The sequence below is a fragment of the Pipistrellus hanaki genome (assembly GCF_964339955.1).
Source record: "Pipistrellus hanaki genome assembly, chromosome: 20".
Classification (NCBI taxonomy): domain Eukaryota; kingdom Metazoa; phylum Chordata; class Mammalia; order Chiroptera; family Vespertilionidae; genus Pipistrellus; species Pipistrellus hanaki.
Window position 1 is genome coordinate 8539487 of NC_140522.1, and position 7397 is coordinate 8546883.

Consider the following 7397-nt stretch of genomic DNA (forward strand, 5'->3'; position numbering starts at 1 on the left):
GTATAGGCTGCCTCCTGAACGCCCCTACTAGGGATGAAGCCTGCAATTTGAGGATGTGCCCTTGACTAGAGTCAAATCTGGGACCCTTCAGTCTGTAGGCCAGCACTATCTACCAGCTAAAGCTATTATACCTACTCTGAATATCCGAGAGAACATTCCTTTTAAACACAGGAACAGCTGTCAAGAGTATTCTTGTTCTGCTAGCATTATTATTCCAGAAATGATAATCAGCAAGCACTAAACTATACATTCACTAACTATTCATTATGTATGTGCTTTGAAAAGACAGTATTAGAATCAAAGAAGCTATGGGCCATGTCCGTGATCACCAATGAGACATGACAACGTACAGGTGCCACCATTCTGACAATGACCTCAGTTCATGCCAGGAGGCTGGGGACTCTTAAGAATCAGAGAGAATGTGCGTCTATTCAGATTATCTTTTCTCACTGTCCCAATGTGTTTCCTATGAACTAATGCAGCCACCAATTTACGTATATGAATGGCACGCAGTCATCATCTTGTAGAGAAATAGATATAGCACCGAGTGAACAATAATTTCAGGGACTTTTCAGGCGCTTTCTGCTGTTGTAACCGTAATTCCTGCAAATTGCATAGTGCGCCGCGTAAAATAACCATCCAGCCTGCAGACTTTGTGGACTGTGTATTCTTCGAGGAAGGTCTTCTGATAGTACCCAAGTGTGGTATGCTGGATAATTTCACTTTCTGGAGGTTTATAGGTCTCCAACTTCCCTACACCGTCTCTTGACAAAGGAAACCAAGTAATCTTGCTATTTGCACAAATTATTACAGTGACTGCTGTATTTATACTAAGTGGTCAGATTATTATGATCTCTGAATGCATAATAATCTGGGGCCACTCAGTGTGTGTGTGTGTGTGTGTGTGTGTGTGTGTGTGTGTGTGTGTGTGTGTATTAGAGGTCCAGTGCATGAATTCGTGCATGGGTGGAGTCCGGCCAGCCTGGCCATGGGCAGTTAGCCAGCCTGCCTGCTGGTCAAACTCCTGGTTGAGGGGACAATTTGCATATTAGCCTTTTATTATATAGGATGTACACTGAGTGGCCAGATTATTATTCATTCAGAGATCATCATCATCTGGCCACTCAGTGTATATCTAATTCACTGTAGAGATTGGCTCAATATTCTACATGTGTACACAGAGGTGGGACATAAACTAATTGTTGCTGTGGTCTGAGAAAAATGCATTTCAACACCCCTCATAAGGTTATCAACAATAAAGAAGTTAAAACTTTCCAAGACCTTAAGACAGTGCCTGGCCCCTGGCCAGCATGGCTCAGTGGTTGAGTGTGAACATATGAACTAGGAGGTCACAGTTCCATTCCCTGTCAGGGCACATGCCTGGGTGGTGGGCTCGATCCCCAGTTGGGGGTGTGCAGGAGGCAGCTGATCTATGATTCTCTCTCATCATTGCTATTTCTATCTCTCCCTCTTTCTCTCTCTTCCTTTCCTCAATTTAATTAATTAATTAAAAGTATGGTGTTCAGTTAAAAGAACACAGTGGATTATAAAGTGGATGAGGCTCTCAATAAACAGATGGAAAAACATTACTATTCACCCCTTCCCACAGTCTTACTGGTGCTGGCTCAATGGGAATATACACAGTGGCCGTGATGATAAAGATGGGGGTCAGGCTTGGATTCCAGTGTAGAGTATTTTTGCTCTGAGACCGATCCCCAGTCTGTGAAGGACAGAGGCCAGTGATGCAAACCACACAGAATATTTAGCATCTTACCATCCAGGGGTCTCCAACTTTTTCTATGATTGGGAATATGTGTCCAGAGGCACAGAATTCCCTTACTGCCTAGGGTTACTGCCAGCGCCACCTTTCATGGACATCCAGAAAGCTGTGGCCATTGCCTGGCATCTCTACCCACCAAAGCTCACGTTTCATGGGGAAGGACTAGGAAACTAGTGACTGGCATCCACAAACTCACCAGTGCAACCAGGGTTTATCCCAGAAACAGCTGCTTGAGGGAGGTCGGAGGGACAATTCAGGAGGGTTACGGCGAGGTCCTGAGGGTGCCACAGATGTCTTCAATCACTATGTCTCCCATGAGTAGAATGTATGAGCCCAGCAAGCCAAGAAGGGGGTGTGGCTGTGTCTCCTGGTGTCCCAATAATTTCATAAGGGACATATACACAGGGACTTAGGGCGCCTCAGCCAGAAATCTGACACGTACGACCCAAGGTACTTAATTAATAATCCATTGAGCATAAATTACACAGGAGACAAACATGCAATGCACGAATCACACATAGTTTATTTACCAGAGTCCTGGTGGGTTCCAGACCTGGGAAGGCCACCCGGAGATCCGCACTGACAAACACACACACACACACACACACACACAGTTCACAGAGGATGTTGCAGCTGCAGCTCAGCTTGAGTGGGGGCCTCTCGTGTGGGCTCACGGTCCGTGGCTCAGGGTTCTGGGCTCATGGCTCAGGCAGAGCTTTGACTGGAACAGGTGGGCAAAGTGGAGAGCGACCCTCTGTGGAGGAGCAGAAGGAGCGTCTCTGATCTCCTGTGGAACTTCCTCTTTGTATGTGTCTTCAGTGCTCAGATGTGTCTTCAGTGTGTCTTATCAGCGGGTCCCAGGAGCCTTGCTATCTGGTCTTACATATGGGGTACAGATCACTTTATCTATTTCCTACACACAGGCCACTCAAGGGTGCTTATCAGTTTGTTTACATTACATTCAATACATTCAGATATCACACTTCAATTCTACACTTTAATACTTATTTAATATTGTATTTTTTCTCATTACTATTACTATAACACCTGGTAAAGCCAAGTAACTCGAAAGTGTTATTTTCCCCTCTGTTTCTGTAATTTGGGGCACAGTGAGTTCTGGTCCTAAAAGAAAGAAGCTTTCACTAGGAAACATAATCATTGGGTCCATTAAATTGGATGCCAAGATGGCCACTGGCCATGTTCGCCTCCGAATGTCACTAAATTCAGCAGGCAGTAAAAGGGGTCCCCATAAAAGCTGGGGTGATCGATCAGTCACTTTCAGAGAGGCCGTCGATTCCGTCTAGGAGCTGGCCAAGTTGCCCTTCGGCTGTGTTGGTTCCACTCTTAGCTCATTTATTGAGTTCTCTCTTTGCACAGACATACAACCATCTTGGGCCAAAGCCGGCCATAAATTGCTTACTGCTCAGAGCAGATGTTAGAAGGTTTATTCCTGTTTGCTCCACAGCAATCCAGGCAAAATGAAGAGCACAAATCATCCTCGTGGAGATGGGTGGCACACCCAGCAAGACTGGGTTCCAGTTTATAAAACACCACGGGTTTCCGAGCTGGTGGCTCTAGGTGATCTGGAAGATTCGACTCTAAAATATGAGTGCAATCAGCTTGCCTCCAACCAGGAAAATATCGGCCATGGTTTCTGTATATTCAGAAGCACTCTGGATGGCTGATTTTCACTGCCAATAACGTAAACTTGAACGTTAAAAACATCACCCGAGGAAATTTTTTTTTGATTTTTAGAGAGAGTGGAAGGGAGAGGAGGAGGAGGAGTTGTAAAGAGGGGCAGAAAGAAGCATCAACATGAGAGGGTGATTGGTTACCTCCCACACAGGCCCCAACGAGGATTGGGGATGGAACCTGCAAACCAGGTGCATGCCATTGACCAGGAATTGAACCCATGACCTTTAGGTTCATAGGTTGATGGTCTAACCACTGAGACATACCAGCCAAGGCAATAATACTAATTCTAGGACAGTATTTGTGCACAAATAGTGTACCTTCTGCATTCTTTTGTAGTTATGAAATGCAAGATTCTCACAAGGCCAAATTGGATGTTGTTATGGCTGAATCTTTCTCGTGTTCTCTCTCTCCCTCCCCAACCCCACTCTCTCGTTCTTTTTTTCATTCTCCCTATCTTCCCCTTTATTCAGCCATCACATTATCCTCTGGGGTTTGGCTATAAGAGGTCATTAAGGAAGAGCTCTGCTTAGGTTCAGTGCCCTCTAGTGGCAGAGTCAGCCATGGAGCACCTGGGTTTTGTTTTTCTCTGGCATTAATTACTAAAGCCCAGATCTCCAAGGTACTTTTTAAAAATATATATTTTATTGATTTTTTTAACAGAGAAGAAGGGATTGGGACAGAGTTAGAAACATCAAGAGAGAGAAAGATCAATCAGCTGCCGCCTGCACACTCCCACTGGGGATGTGCCTGCAACCAAGGTACATGCCCTTGACCTGAATCAAACCCGGAACCCTTCAGTCTGCAGGCCAAATCTCTATCCACTGAGCCAAACCGGTTAGGGATCCAAAGTACTTTTTGAAGCAACTAGTGAATGGGGCTACGACCTACACAACTTTTGTGAGACAAGAGGCCATTTTTTTTCTTTCAAGTTTAAAAAGCATAGAGGGGGGAAAAATCAATTAATAATGCAACACAATGAAAATTTAAACAGTCCTTAGGAATTAAAATGCAAATGGAACAAGAGTCCTATGGATGTTTTTCATAGTTGAACCTGAATAATAGAAAGGCCAATAAAATATTAGCATAGATCCTGGAGAAAGCAGGTTGCTTTAGGTAGCTTAGTGTAGCTGAGCAATGGTGGAGAGAACTTGCCACATGCAATGATTAGTAAAATTAAAAATTAAATTGGAAATGCTCAATGCCTAATACATAATAAGCTTGAGGATGTAGTTATTCCTAATTTTAAAATCTACGCTTAAGATAAATGTAACTCCAAATTAAGGGGAACAAAATCAGCACAAAATCCTTATGTTAAAAAAATAAAAAATAAAAAAAAATATGTAAAAAGCTTAGTATGCTTAAAAACTAAACTAAAGAAAAACCTTAACCATAGGAACTATTAATGCCCTGAATACTAATGTGTTTTGAAATATTTTGTTTGTTTGCTTGCTTGTTTTTGGTCACAAATGATCATTGAAGCAGGCAAACAATCTAATTTTGCAATGTCGGTTATTTCCAGTGATTTCATTATTTTTGATACCCATTGAGACACTTTAAAGCTCCATAAGGGTCCGATTTTATTTTGCAAGTTCTTTATGTACATCTCCCAATGTCTTTCAAATGAAGTAAATAAAGGTAGAAACGTGATCTTGGATCCTTATCAGGTAAAAATCAAAGCTGACCAAAAAAAGAAAAATGTCAAAACATAGACATTATCCAATAAAATCAAACAATATATTCAATTTTAAAAGTATTTTCTGTTCGTATTCCTTATTATAAGTAGTGCTTTTAAAAATGGAAACCAGTCCTCATGAGTAGCTGGAAATCAGTTTCTATTATTGCATAAGTTTTCAATAAGAAAAAGTCAAGGACAGGAGAAAAAATTTTCATCATGCCTAATAATATTGCTCAGTAGCAGACTGCTAACAAAAACAATTGTATTAGTCAACATTGTTAATTCTCTTTCATTTGGAAGTTTCTTAGTGTTGACATAGATACATATGCTAAGACATTGCTGCCAATTAATGCTAATACTATATTTATTGAAAATTTGATAATTTGTAAAATCTGTTCTTTTCGAATAGTAAATATTACAGCTGCTGATAACTATTCTCAGACACCGGAATGCAGAACAAAACATCATGAATGCTATGAAAAGACCCATTTAACCAATTACAGATCCGAAAGAATACACTTTAATGCACTACTTTTTTACTTAGTGGTGCATTAAAGTGTTTTTATTTCAGATTGATTATCGTTGCTGCAACAAGCTGTATTGTTTCATTTGGTGCAATGCATGGGAGAGGGCTTCAGGGCGGTTAAAGATTGGCTAGTAATTTTGGGGAGAGGCTCAGGCAAACGCCAGGCACCAGGGGGGTGCAGAAGGGACCCCCAAAGGCCTCTGGGCCCCACAGGCCCCTGGTTGTGCTTGAGGGGAGCCTTGGAAGAGATACTGGCCCAGCCCAGCCTGGGGCCACCTGTGGAGGAGAGGCAGGTGTGGCCCCTCTCCCTGATGACCTTCACCTGCAGGAAGTCACGGGGATGGGGGTCTGCAGCGGTAAAACCAGAGCCTGTAGCTACAAAAGGGCCTGGGTCTGGCTCCTCTCTAGGGCCAAGGCGGCTTCCGTGGCCCTGAGTTGTGCCCACTCTTGCCCACTCCTCTCTGGAGGCCTGTGCACCTCTGGAAGAGGATGCGGCGCACTGGGTTAGCATCTTTAAGGTGCTCAGGCCCTGGCGCTTCTTCTCCCCCAACTTCAGTGGACGCGGCCCCGGCGGCCTGGAGAGCCACATCCTGCGGAAACAGAAGCCCAGAGAGAGGTGGGTGTGGGACCCGCAGAGGCAGGGGTTCAGGCTGGTGAGGGGACCTCCACCTCGGTGGTGGAATAATTCTGAGGAATTTGGGAGCGCGTGGTTGTTTGCAGTAAGGAGTTCAGGTAGAAAGAAACCAGTGTGTTGGCTGGTCTGGGAGGTGGTTGTGAAGGTGGTGGCTGGTGAGACGCATTGAGGGGAGAAGAGGGGGTCCCTGGGTCTGTCTGGTCCAAGACCCAGACCGCCCATGGCCCTGCCCGCAGTGCTTTTCTTTGTGTTTTTCTTGTTTGTGATCTAATGGTATTCGTATCTGTTTTTGAAGTTTAGAAGGTATGTGATCCTTCTGGATTCTCTGAGAAATTGGTCAGAGCTTGCCACAGGTGCCAGAGCCTTAGGAAGAGGAAGACAAACATTAATTTCAAGCCATTTCCTGCATAAAAATTTAAACACTATATTCTTAGGTCACGTATCCCCAAGTGACAGAGCCATAGCGGCTTACATTTTACTGGCAACATGTCTTCCCTGCTTCCAATGTATTGTGTTCTTTTCCCCAGCCTTTCAACGGCAGTTCAGAGAGGGAAACCTCAAAGGAGAACATGAAACTTCTGAACTGGCAACAAAGCTGTGATCACAGTGTGCAAGGTGCTGTGTGTGTCTTTGCTGAGGAGTCTATAAATATTCATGAGCTATTGGGGGTGTATGCATTCGACAAGCTCTTTCCCATTGGAACAGACTGAACAAACCCTTGTTCCTTTCTACTCAGATCATGAATAATCTTGTACAAGGATGAAGTATTTTTATTTTTTTATTTTATTGTTTTTTAAATATATTTTATTGAGATTTTACAGAGAGGAAGAGAGAGGGATAGAGAGTTAGAAACATCGATGAGAGAGAATCATGGATCAGCTGCCTCCTGCACACCCCCCACTCGGATGTGCCCGCAACCAAGGTACATGCCCTTGACCAGAATTGAACCCAGGACCTTTCAGTCTGCAGGCCAAGGCTCTATCCACTGAGCCCAACCGGTTTCGGCAGGATGAAGTATTTTTACATAAATAAGGCAAAAATCTCAAATCTCCAGGGTGAATTATCTTCCTTCTTACAACTGGGGCCA